General features: G+C 49.3%; 2 non-coding genes and 1 pseudogene across 2 annotated transcripts; all 3 read right to left on the bottom strand.

Annotated features, from left to right (window-relative positions):
* Positions 1 to 82: 82 nt before the first annotated feature.
* Positions 83 to 1,068, bottom strand: LOC149370858 (uncharacterized; annotated as a pseudogene).
* Positions 1,069 to 8,351: 7,283 nt separating this feature from the next.
* Positions 8,352 to 8,442, bottom strand: TRNAY-GUA (transfer RNA tyrosine (anticodon GUA)). Its single transcript is given in 2 exon segments — positions 8,352 to 8,387; positions 8,406 to 8,442. It is a non-coding gene; the product is annotated as a tRNA-Tyr (tRNA).
* Positions 8,443 to 8,664: 222 nt separating this feature from the next.
* Positions 8,665 to 8,755, bottom strand: TRNAY-GUA (transfer RNA tyrosine (anticodon GUA)). Its single transcript is given in 2 exon segments — positions 8,665 to 8,700; positions 8,719 to 8,755. It is a non-coding gene; the product is annotated as a tRNA-Tyr (tRNA).
* Between the last annotated feature and the right edge of the window lie 4,530 nt (positions 8,756 to 13,285).

The following is a 13,285-nucleotide window of genomic DNA, read 5'->3' as shown; positions in this document are numbered from 1 at the left end:
TCAGACAACATAGCGGAGCCATTTCGACAAAAAGGTGTAGAGACCGAGAGCATGGCGCTTACCTCTCACGTCCAGCGTATCGCTAGACGCTTTGTGTGACGCCAGGGTCCTCAGGTCTGTCGCCGTGGCCTTGCCGCAAAGGTGAACTTGCGGCGACTCGTCTTTCAGCTGAAACGTTGGGGCGCGGCTTGAATGCAGGCCTCCGGGCCTGCGCAGCTTTCGTTGGAGGCTCCTCTGCACTGGTGGTAGTCTCGTTGGTCCCTTCGTTGAGAGTCAGATTGTGAGGGTGCTTGACGGGAGCACTAACGGTCGCCATGTGGGCGTCGCCGTCATCCCTACCCTCGTCGCTGCACATAGGTTCGGGCACCTCGGTTTTTGAAGCACCTGCAGATCCGCCGTCCCCTGCCGTTTCGGTCGCCGCGGCGCCTGGAAGTTCAGGCTCCTTCCCCTCGTCGCTGGGCGTCTCGGTGTCCTCCGCGGAAGCAGGTGAGGAGACGGTGGTTGCTGCTACCTTCTCCGCTCCCCCTGCCCCCTTAGCCGCCTCCTCAGCTTCAGCGGCATCCATTTGCAGCTCCGCCTTTTCGTCCTCCAACGCAGCTCCCGTGGCCGATGCGTAGGTGTGAATGCAATCAGCCTCACCATGACCGAATCGCTTACATTTCTGACAGCGAGGAATTTTGCATTCCCGCCGTACGTGTCCAGTGCCGCGACAGCGCAGACATTGCATTGGCCTACCAGGCACAACCACAAGCGCAAGCTCTCCCGCCACCCTCAGCTGATGAGGAATGTCTTCGACTGTTACGCCTGGCTTCATTTCAATAAAACAGTCCTTGTAGTAGAGGCCTTTTCAGTCATTCCTTGAACTCGCCACCGTTCGCGGGTCACTGCGGTGATCTTTCCGAACGCTGCAAATGCCGTTCTGATGTCCTCGTCATCGACGCCGGGCAGCATCCAATGCAGCCGTAGTTTGACGTGCTGGTCCTCAGGGTCGATGATCATGCACCGGCCCCCTTTCACTTGCATTTCCTTCACGGCGAGCAGCCGCTTGGTTGCCTCGGGAGTGCTGAGGGTCACCGCCCATACGTGGTTAACCTGGTACGCCCCCACCGCTTCACGTCAGGGAGAGTTCTGTTCTTGACCAGGGCATCGCGGAAGTCCTCGACTTTGAAAGGCCGCCCTCGCACATCGCCATGAAGAAAAATAGTATTTAACACCACCCGTCCGATAGGCAAAGTTGGCAAAAGAACCTGATACTCGTTATCAACAGTTTCAGCAATCCTGTTTCCGCGGCCGGCACGGGCCGCAATCGCTGCTCCAGTGGAGCCCATTCTACAAGCGTCCGTCACGCTCGGTGGCCGGAAGTAGAATCGACCAACTGAGCTATCGACGGGGACGGAGGCGATTCCGGCTTCTTTTCCTCAAGTGCGCCGCGGCCAGGAATTTATTCGGGAGGCGGCGCAGTAGTGCAACGGTTTACTATTGACGAGACAATAACACCAAGTGACCTTCACAGCAATTAAAAATCTTTATGTGACGAAGCTAAGCTGCCGGCAAGAATTTGCAAATTATAGGTGCCTATTGGGTTGCCTGTAAAATATTAACAAAAAGAACACTCCGTCGAGCCGTATTAGAACCAGCGACCTATGGATGTCCGCAGTACGAAACCTCTGCAGTCCACCGCTCTACCAACTGAGCTATCGACTTTTTTTTTTCTTTATTGCCGACTTCGACGTTCACAACAATATACAATTGATAAAACGCGTCAACCAGGCTTTGGCTGACACGGCATGTTAAAATTTTTTCAGTTGCGTCAAACCGTCAAGCACATCAACCCATTCTGGCGGTTCAGGTAGTCCTCGATACACTTCTCTGAAACGTACAACACTGAATGAAGTTTTCCCGTACAGAACGAACTTCTACATCAGCATGGTTGAACTGCATTCTTGTTTTCCACAAGCTGTGCAGGCCCAGGAGCACAATCGCATCCAATGGAATGCCATCTGCGTCGTGGAACGGTAAGAATCTTATGCCGTAGGAATCTAAGGGTAAGTCTTTTTTTAAAGTCCTTTTTAGAACATCCCAGAAAAAGATGGGGTCCCAACAGTCCAAAAAAACATGTTCTATGGTTTCAGGTTTCTTGCATAGAAAACAGTTAGTTGACCAGGGAATGAAGATGCCTTTATCTTGCATCCATATTTTGACTGATAATGTGTTAGTGTGAAGTTTAAAGAAAAAGGATTTGACTGATGGCGATACTGGCATCTTCTTCACTCTCTTAAGAACATCTGCTCCTGGGCCTCCACGATGCGGGAAACGGTACATTGGTACAGGTAGCATTATGTCCACTAAGTCCTTATACAGTTTTTTCCTCCCTACATCACACAAATATTCCTTAGAAAATCGCACATGCAACATCCTATACGCGAGTACGACCTCTCGCAGGTACCCTCTCACGGCCCCACCCATGCTTTGGCACGAACACACGAGAAACTCTGGAAGAAATCGACCTAGCCGAGTTTGCACTACGGTGCGTAGGAACATATCGTTTTGATCTCGGAGGTACCTAAAACGCGAGACCACTTGTCTCAAAAATAAGTGTGCAAGTCCACCTTTTTTCACGGACAAAAACAAATTTGTTCGACTGGTCCTCTCCCAAGTCGAAGACCAAATAAAAACGGCAAAAACACGATGGATTTTTTGAATGTTGACCCGCGCTGCGCTCAGCACACTCATCACATACCATATCTTTGCGGCAAGGAAAATATTACAAACAGTGGCACGTGAGAACATGGACAATTGTCGTCCTTGCCAAGCATCGGTTTTTTTCCTTGATTTTCGCTGCTTGCTCATTCCAGTACCGATCAGGCTCTCGGTAACAATCAAGTGGTACTCCTAGATATACTGTCCCAACTGAGCTATCGACTTTTTTAAATTTTTTATTGCCAGGATTATAGTCAAAATGAAAGGGTACAAGGCGTAAAACATATCAGCCGCACTTGGGCTAACATGACACTAAAATTTTTTCAGAGACACCAATGCATCCAGACAAGCAATCCATTCTGGTGGATCAGGGAGCGCTCGATAAACTTCTCTGAGACATACGATACTTTTGATAAAGTGGTCTCTGACAGAACGCACGATAGGTTCGGCATGTTCAAACTGCATTCTCGTTTTCCACAGCGCGTGGAGGCCCAGGACCATGATAAAATCGTACGGTATATCGTCCGAAGCGTCTACCGGCAGGAATCGTATTCCATATGGGTCAAGAGGCAACTGTTTCTTTAATGTGCGCTGGAGTACGTCCCAATGGAAAATCGGGTCCCAGCAGTCTAGGAATACGTGCTCTATGGTTTCGGGCTTTTTGCATAAAAAGCAGTTTGTTGACCACGGTATGAAGATGCCTTTTTCCTGAAGCCAGGTCTTAACTGGAAGTATGTTGGTATGTAGCTTAAAGAAAAAGGTTTTAACTGAAGGTAATATTGGCATTTTCTTTACTCTTTTGAGTACGTTTTGTCCAGGGCGTCCACGGTGTGGTAAACGGTATAACGGTACAGGTAGCATGGTGTGAACAAGGTCCTTATACAGTTTCTTCCTACTAACACTGCACAAGTAGTCTTATGAAAACCGCACGTTTAACAACCTGAACGCGAGCACTACTTCGCGCAGATAACCAGTCACAGCGCCACATGTGTTCTCACATGACGTCACAATGAATCCTGGGAGAAGTCTACGTAGCCTCACCTGCATCGCGGTGCGGAGAAAGGGGTCATTTTGATCCCTTAAGAAAAGAAATCATGACACGACTTGCCGCAAAAACAAGTGAACCAGACCTAGCCCACCACACTTGACTGAGATAAACAAATTAGTTCGGCTAGATCTCTCCCAGCTAGAGGACTAAATGAAAATAGCGAGGACACGATGGATTTTTTGTATGCTCGTTCGCGATGCACACAACACGTTCATCACATACCATATTTTTGAAATTAGGAAGACATTGGAGACAGTCGCACGGGAAAACATTGACAGCTGTCTTCCCTGCCATGCATCAGCCTTTTCTTTTTCCTTCGTTGTTTGATCGGTCCAGTATTGTTCAGGATCACGATAACACTCGAGGGGCGCACCGAGGTATGGTTTAGGAACTGTTGACCAATAAAGCCGACAAAATCGCTCCGGCGTGGCGTCCCAGTCTCCATGCCAAAATCCATAACTTTTGTCCCAATTTATCTGGGCTCCGGTGTATTCGCAAAATTGTTCAACAACAGCTGCGGCTTCTTTAATGCTTTCTTTGTTTGCGCATAATACGGCGATATCATCCGCGGAGGCCAAGATTTTTATTTCTGCCTCACGTACTCTATATCCTGTTATGCGTTCATTGTTTGCAATTGCCAAACAGAGCGGCTCAAGGTAAGCCGCGAACGGCAAGGGCGAAAGAGGGCATCCCTGCCTCACCGACGAGCGAACGCTCAGGCTGTCTGTCAGTTCCCCGTTTACGATGATTCGCGTTGAGCAGTTAGTGTACGCCATTCTGACGCCTTCAGTGATAACGCAGCCTACGTTAGAATGCTCTAAAATGCAGAGCAGAGCCTCGTGCGAGACACGGTCGAAGGATTTGGCCAGCTCAAACTACATCATCGCAACGCGCTCGCCAAAAGCGTCACAACACCCGAGGACCGTTCGCGCGACATGCACGTTTGTTGCAATGCTTCGGCCTTTGATGCCGCAAGTCTGATGCGGCCCTACCAACTTTTTTATAACGCGCTGAAGTCGTGTCGCTAATACCTTCATAAATATTTTGTAGTCCACATTGACAAGGGTTATCGGTCGATAAGACCCTGGCAAGAGACGTTTTGCTTCATCGTCACTCTTTGGTATCAGCACGACGTGTGACGTTGTGAATGATAAGGAACTCGCTTTTTGTCGTATGCCTCAGTGATGACATTGGGCAAAATCTGAGGAACAGAACAGTTGAAAGCTTTATAAAAGGCAGCTCCTAGGCCGTCAGGCCCGGGTGCTTTACCAAGGGACAGGTCATCTATTGCGCGTTCTATTTCACTGACGGTTATCGGTTCTTCCAGTTGCGTCTGTACTTCTTCGTCCAGCTGTGGCGTAAAAGAAATTCTTTCTGGAAGAGCCGCCGCGGTGGCTGAGTGGCTATGGTGCTCGGCTGCTAGCCCGAAAGACGCGGGTTCGATCCCGGCCGCGGCAGCTAGAATTTCTTTGGAGGAGAAATTCTAGAGGCCCGTGTACTGTGCGATGTCAGTGCACGTTAAAGAACCCCAGGTGGTCGAAATTTCCGGAGCCCTCCACTACGGCGTCTCTCATAGCCTTAGTCGCTTTGGGACGTTAAACCCCATAAACTAAACTCTTTCTGGAAGCTGTCTTTCGTATCACGTGGGTGACCTATCAAGTTCCGAAAATGCTCGGCCATCACTGTCTTGATAACCTTTTGGTCAGTCGTGATCTTGTTTCCGTTGGCAAGCTGCCGGATTTCTTTCCGACACGCGTATCTTTTTTCGTCGGATAGTGCGCGCTTTGTTGGCGTTTCTCCCGCCCACAGCTTCTCGGATCTTGCTCGTACAATTGCCGCTTTGTATCTTTCTGTGTCTATAGTTTCGAGCTGTGTTTTCACCCGCCTTATTTGTTCAGTACAATTACCGGGCTGAATGTTTTCCATGCTTATCAAGAATTCTAGTTCCTGGCGAAGTTTTGTTTCGTTTTGTTTCTGGTTGAACTTAATAATGCTGCTTCTTTCGATGGCTATTCTTTTAACTCTCTGTTTAAACTCTTCCCATTCAACTCCGAACTGGTTTGGCTCCAGTGTGAGCAACTTCTCTAATTCTTCCGTTACTGCGCTAACAAATGCATCATCTTTCAAAAGCTTCACGTTAAATTTCCAGAGGTTCCAGTTGAAGAGACTTTTGTTTTGCCTTCTTCCAAACGTTGCAGTTACCAAGCAGTGGTCACTGAACTGGACTGGTTGCACTTCATATGCTGCACATGAAGAAACCAGTTCGGGTGATGGGTATAATCTGTCTAATCTCGCGTGGCTGTCAGGCTGATAATGGGTGTACTGAGGACGTGTACCATTCGTCAATACGCTACCAATGTCTTCTAAATCATAATCATGCACCAGGGCACTTAATACTTCTGCGCTCTTGTCCCGAACTCGTGTGCGTTTAGCGCGATCATCCATTGTACATACGCAGTTAAAGTCGCCCAACAATATCAACACTTTGTGACAGTTAAGGTAGGCTTCAACACGTTCAAAAAAAGATCGACGCTCGGTCTCAACGTTGGGTGCATAGACACAAATGACACGGAAAGATAAATCCTAAACAGCAAGATCAACAACTAAAAGGCGCCCACTTTGGCATGAAAACACTGACTGTACACAGATCCCCAAGTTATTACGGATGAAAAGGGCGCAACCATCTGATCCACCATTCGCATGACAAACGCATACATCGAAACGCGTACGGAAATTGGACACCATTCGGTCGCTCAGTTCTTGGCTTTCGATTTTCGTCTCTTGTACGGCAACTAAGTGTAATTCTTTATCAAGAACAAGGCGTCTTAGCTGACACTGTCGCCTTCTTGCACCTAGCCCCCGGACATTTAACGTTGCTACGCGTAGCATTTCCCCGAGATTAAGAGCCATGGTAACGCAATGGAATGGTGCCCATCCCCGCAAACAATTCTTGCTCTCCAGGTCTGTGTGCCCATATACACATCGCAAGTCTGCCAACAAAATATACACTGGGGCCTGCAGGAAGAACCTTGGTGCCAACAGCACCTTGCCTCGACACGAAAAGAAAACGGCACATCGACACAGCCATAGAGCTTAGAAATCCCCCCGTTCCCATTATGACGAAGGCAACACAAAGCTACGGAGGCGGTTTACCCGCCTGCCGAGAGTCGACCGGAATGTTCGGTCGCGGCTTGAACGACGCCCGCCTACCTGGCGTTTTCTGCGGCGGCTCGTCCCCGCCGCTTTCGTCCCGCTGCTGCAGCATGCTGGTGGTGTCTTCATGCGTCCTCTTCCCGGCTGCGGGACTCGTTGATTCACGGGACGTGTCCATGTTCTCTGCCGCGGTGTGGTCGTCGCTCACGTGCGGTTCAGGCTGCTTTTTTTCCACGCCTTTCGGCGTAGCCACGACGTCCTGGGCAGGTGGTTGTTGCTGTTCCGCGGCGCTTGCCACAACGACAGGTTTCTGCGTAGTTTGCAGTTGAGCCTGAGTTGCCGTTGGCAAATGCGCTGCTTGTCTTCCTCCCGCCGACGATAACTCCTCGACGTCCGCTTCATCCATTAGCAAGTCGGACGTATCCTCTTTGCTCCCCAGTCCGGTGACGCTGGCATATGTCCGCTCGCACTGGCTGTCTTCGTGTCCGAAGCGCCGGCAGGCACCACACCGTGGGATGCGGCACTCGCGGCGAATATGACCCGTGCCGCGACAGCGAAGGCAGAGCGGAGCCCTGCCCGGCACAACCACGAGGGCCAGCTCACCTGCAACACTTAGCTGATGGGGCACATCGTCAATTTGCACTCCAGCATTCAGCTTCAGTGTCACGAGCCTGGTGGTAGAGCCCTTGTCGGTCACTCCTTGGACCCGCCAACGCTCGCGGGCAACTTCAGTGACTTTGCCGAACGGGGCGAAGGCGAGGCGTACGTCCTCATCCGGTACACTGTGGAGAAGCCAGTGCACCTTCATGCGGACGTCCCTGTTGGCCGGGTCGATGACGAGGCAGCGCTGCTTCTTCACTTGCAATTCACCAATGCTGGCTAGCTTCTTTGCCGTTTCAGCGTCCTTGAACGTGACAGCCCAAACATGGCTCATGCGGTACGCCCCCAAGGCGATAACCTCGGTGAGCACCGACTGTTGAGCGAGGGCGTCACGGAAATCTTCTACCCGGTACGGGCGAGCACTTACGTCCGCGTGCAAAAAAACTGTATTTACAACAAACGGACCTGTAGGCAAACTGGGCAGAACAACCTGGTACTCACTATCAGTTGACATAAACCTGTTTCCGCGGCCAGACATGGCCGCTGTAGCCGCTCCAACGGAGCCCGTCATCACACGTCCGTTCGCTTCGGCGCCCGGAAGTGGAAAGCCAACTGAGCTATCGACGGGGACGGAGGCGATTCCGGTTTCTTTTCCTCAAGTGCGTCGCGGCAAGCAATTGATTCGGGAGGCGGCGCAGTAGTGTAACGGTTTACTATTGACGAGACAATGACACCAAGCGACCTCCACAGCAATTAAAAATCTTTATGTGACGAAGCTAAGCTGCCGGCAATAATTTGCAAATTATAGGTGCCTATTGGATTGCCTGTAAAATAATAACAAAAATAACACTCCGTCGAGCCGGATTCGAACCAGCGACCTATGGATGTCCGCAGTGCGAAGCCTCTACAGTCCACCGCTCTACCAACTGAGCTATCGACGGGGACGGAGGCGATTCCGGCTTCTTTTCCTCAAGTGCGTCGCGGCAAGCAATTGATTCGGGAGGCGGCGCAGTAGTGTAACGGTTTACTATTGACGAGACAATGACACTAAGCGACCTCCACAGCAATTAAAAATCTTTATGTGACGAAGCTAAGCTGCCGGCAATAATTTGCAAATTATAGGTGGCCTCTGGGTGCCTGTAAAATATTAACAAAAAGAACACTCCGTCGAGCCGGATTCGAACCAGCGACCTATGGATGTCCGCAGTGCGAAGCCTCTACAGTCCACCGCTCTACCAACTGAGCTATCGACGGTTTTTTTTTTATTACCGATTTGGCCGGAAAAACGAAACACAAAAATACAATGACATGACAATAAAAGCACTGGTCAGTTTCTAGCTAGTGCACCATGATAAAATGGGTTAAATGATTTTAGTTGGTCGAGGACAGGCAACCACTCAGGTTGTGGAGCTCGCTGTCCGAAAACTTCCTGTGTGTACATGATGCTTTCAATGAAATACTGATGTGCAGGATGCACAACAGAATGTTCATGCCTGACATCCATTCGCGTGCGCCATAGGCTATGCATGCAGAGCAACATTAGCAGGTCGCAAGGCACTTCACCTGTTTCTGCACATGGTAGGAAGCGTATTCCAAAAGGCGTCAAAGGTAACTTTTTTCACGGTGCGTTTCAAGACATCCCAAAGAAAGACAGCGTCATGACAATCGAGAAGGATATGCTCTATAGTTTCCACTTTTTTGCAAATTAGACATTCCACTGACCAAGGTACAAAAAGGCCTTTGCTCTGCAACCATGGCTTCACTGGGAGGGTTGCAGTATGCAATTGAAAAAAGAAAGAACGCACTGAAGGCTTCACCGGCATTCTTTTGACCCTTTTTAGCACATCGCGTTCGCGACCCAAAAGATATGCACTGCGATAAACAGGCACTGGCAGAAACACATCGAGCAGGTCCTTGTACATCTTTTTCCTTGTTACAATGGCTAGATACTCGTCGGAAAATTTTGACCGAAGAATACGCACTGCTGCAACAACTTCTTGCAAGAAAGCACTTAACCCACTCCGACCTGCAGACATGGATGACACAACATAATCAGGCAGTGATTCTGACAATCGCACTTGTATAATAGTTCGCAGAAAATCATTATCTTGACGCAAGAAAAAGAATCTAGTCACTATCTGCCTCAGAAATAAATTTGATAATCCTAGCCCCCCGTTCCGCACCTTGTGGAACAGATTGCATCGGCTGGTACGTTCCCATGTTGACGACCAAATAAACGTTGCAAACACTCTGTGCAACCTTTGCACTGAAGTCCTTGGCAAAGTTAACGCTTGCAGAACATAGAAAATCCTCGCTAATAAAAACATGTTGCACACCGTAGCTCTTGCAAACATGGAAAAGTTGTGACCGCCCCATTTGCCTGTCTGAGCTTTGACTTGTTCGGTTTCATGGGCCCAATATTCTTTGCTTTCTGTGTAGTTGGTTAGCGGCACGCCGAGGTACTTTCCTGGCGTGTCTACCCACTTCATTCGACAGAATACTTCTGGCGTGGCCTGCCACTTTCCATGCCAAAAACCAAAACATTTCTGCCAGTTTATCGCACAGCCACTTGCATCACAAAAATTTACGGCTTCTCTCACCACTTCTTGCACGCTTTCCTGGTCTCTGCAGAACACTGCTACATCATCTGCATATGCCAATACCTTCACTTCATTATGACAAAAGGCGTAACCTCGAATGTTTTGCGTAGTTAACAGCTTTAAACAAAAGAGCTCCAGGTAAAGTGCAAAAAGCAGTGGAGAAAGACGGCAACCCTGCCTCACTGACGACAAGACAGGAATACTATTACTCAGGCGCTTATTAATTATGAACCTTGATGTACAGCCATTGTAAACAATTTTCACGCCATCAGTGACGATACATCCTACATTCACATGTTCCAACAGCGCGAACAAAATTTCATGTACAACTTTATCAAACGCCTTATGCAGGTCTAGTTGGATCAAGGCGACACAACCCTCCGTTGCATCACAGCATTCAAGGACACTCCTAGCTACGTGTATGTTAGTAAAAATGGTTCTGTCTTTTATGCCACAGGTCTGGTGTGGGCCAACAAGGGTTTTAATTACTGTTTGGAGTCGTCCGGCTAGCACTTTCATATAAATTTTGTAGTCTACGTTAGTTAAGCTTATTGGGCGGTAACACTCAACTGACTGCAACCTACTCGGGTCGTCCGATTTTGGGATCAACACCACGTGGGAGGTTCGGAAAGACGGCAGAGTTAACTTTCTTTCATAACACTCGCTTATTACGCGTTGTAATGCTATTGCCATTTCTGTTTTCATAGCCTTGTAAAGTGCTGCACCGAGGCCGTCCGGCCCAGGCGACTTGTTTAAGCTCAGCTGCTGTATTGCAGCTTCGATTTCTGCTGCCGTTATGGGCTCCTCAAGTACTTGCGCCAGGTCATCCTCGACTCTTGGCATTAGCGACAGGAATGCAGTTTTATATTGTTCAACATCGGGCGTTTTAAGGCTGAACAAGTTTTGGTAATATTCCAGAAACGCCCTTTCAATCATCTCAGATTCGGAAGTTACGTCATTACGATAACAAATTTCCTTTATCTCTTTCGAAACTGCATACTGTTTTTCGTCGCTGAGCGCCCTTTTTGTGGGCGTCTCCCCAAGCCAAAATCTTTCGCTGCGAGCCCTTATCACTGCACCTCGATATTTCGTTTCATCTATTAGTTCAAGCTTAGTTTTGGTCTCTTATTTCTTGTCTGTACAACCCCGGCTTGACGCCTTCCATGCTGAGCATGAAATCAAGCTCGGTACGAAGTTCCTTTTCTTGCTGTTTTTCCTTACGCTTTAAAACACATGCTCTTTCTATAGCGGCCACTTTCACGTCGCATTTAAATTGTTCCCATGTTTGTATAAAGTCTGACTCTTTTTCTAACAAGCTTTTGACTGAGTCTTTTAGTTTCTTGCTAAACTCCTCATCCTCCAACAATGTGTCATTAAATTTCCATAATTCCCAACTAAACTTGACAGTCCTTTTCCTCTCCCCAAGTGTGACCACGACTAAAGAATGATCACTGAAGCTGACGTGCACAGTCTGGTACTGGGAACATCAGGGCACAACCTCAGAAGAAACATAAATTCTGTCCAGCCTTGCGTGACTAACGCCTTGGAAATGCGTGTACTGCGCTTGTTCTGAACCTTGCATTATAATGCCAATGTCTTCCAATTCTGCTTCATTAATCATCTCAAACAGCAGCTCGGCACTCGTGTCCTGCAGGGTTTTGTTCGTTGTTCTATCTTCAGTTCTACACACACAGTTAAAATCTCCAAGCAATAGTACACGCTTTTCTGTCAGCAGGAAAGGTTGAACACGGCGAAAAAAGGCATCTCGTTCGGGAATTCTATTAGGTGCATATACACACACAGCTCTCCACTCTACACCAGAAAAGTAAAAATCGCATGCTACAATCCGGCCGCTTTCACATGAAAATACAGTTTCCACAGCGACTTTGCAGTTTCGAGTTAAAATCAGACACCCTCCCGACGTTCCTTTTGCATGGCACACGCAAACACTGAACTGTGCACGGTAAATTTCAGCCATCGCATCTGTCAACTCTTCGCTTTCAATTTTTGTCTCTTGAATAGCCAACAGATCGATTTCGTTTTCGAACAAGAGACACTTAAGCTGATTTTGCCTCCTTCGCGCAGACAGACCTCTCACGTTCAGTGTGGCAAAACGCAAGCAAGATGTTATTTGAGACGCCATCTAAATGGTTGGGATTCGCCGCTCTCGAAGTGACATCGGTTTGCAGCTCACCTCATCAAAAATACTTCCAGTTTGCAAAGTACGGCGGTGTCAGCACTGAACCCGATCGACGACCGGGTTACCAACACGAAAACCCTGCAAGGCACCTCCGCTAAGGCGGAGGGACACCCGACGAAGTCCTACGATCAGGAGGGATGTTCGTCTTGGGCTTGTAGGCCGCACGTCGAACAGGAGGCGCTTTGGGAAGAGGTTCCTCATGGTCCGTCCCGTCGTAGCTCGTCGCCTTGTCATCAGCTTCGTCGTGCGTCCTCTTCGCTGGCAAAGTTGACGCCGCGGGCATCTCCGTGTCAACGTCCTTCTCGTCGGTCGATTCCAAAACCGTCTCAGGTGCACCTACCGCAGCATCATCTGCTTTTCCCGCGTCCGCCTCAGTTCTGGTGTCAGGCACAGGTGGTTCTTCTGAGTAGGCAGCCTCATGTTCCGTGGGAAGCTTTGCTTTTTCTGAGGCTATGCTTTTCGGTACTGCGTCTTCCCGACTCTCACGGGTCGCCTCTACCGCGTCGACTTCGTCCATAATATGCTCCTCAGTAGTATCCCTACGACCAGGACCAGCTACGGTAGCATATGTTCGCACGCACTGGGCGTCGTCGTGGCCGAAGCGACGACAGAGCCCGCAACGTGGCACACGGCACTCCCGACGTATGTGTCCGGTGCCGCGGCACCGGAGGCAGAGCGGAGCTCTGCCAGGAACGTGAACGAGAGCGACGTTCTCTCCAACACGCAGCTGGTGCGGTAAGTCCTCGATGGTAACGCCCACCTTCAGCTTCAATGTCACTGAGCGCGTAGTAGACGACTTGTCGACGCAGCCTTTGACTCTCCACTTGTCCCGAGTTATGTCGGTCACTTTTCCAAAAGCCGCCAGAGCTGCCTTCACGTCGTCATCTTTCACGCCGTGTAGCAGCCAGAACAGTTTCAGCCTGACGCCCTGGTTGCATAGGTCAATGACCACACAGCGGTGGTCCTTGACGTTGAACGCCTCCG

This window comes from Amblyomma mixtum, chromosome 1, assembly GCF_055824585.1.
Source record: "Amblyomma mixtum isolate Tamu chromosome 1, ASM5582458v1, whole genome shotgun sequence".
NCBI lineage: Eukaryota > Metazoa > Arthropoda > Arachnida > Ixodida > Ixodidae > Amblyomma > Amblyomma mixtum.
The sequence above is the reverse complement of the archived record's forward strand: the minus strand, read 5'-3'. Positions and strand labels throughout refer to the sequence as shown.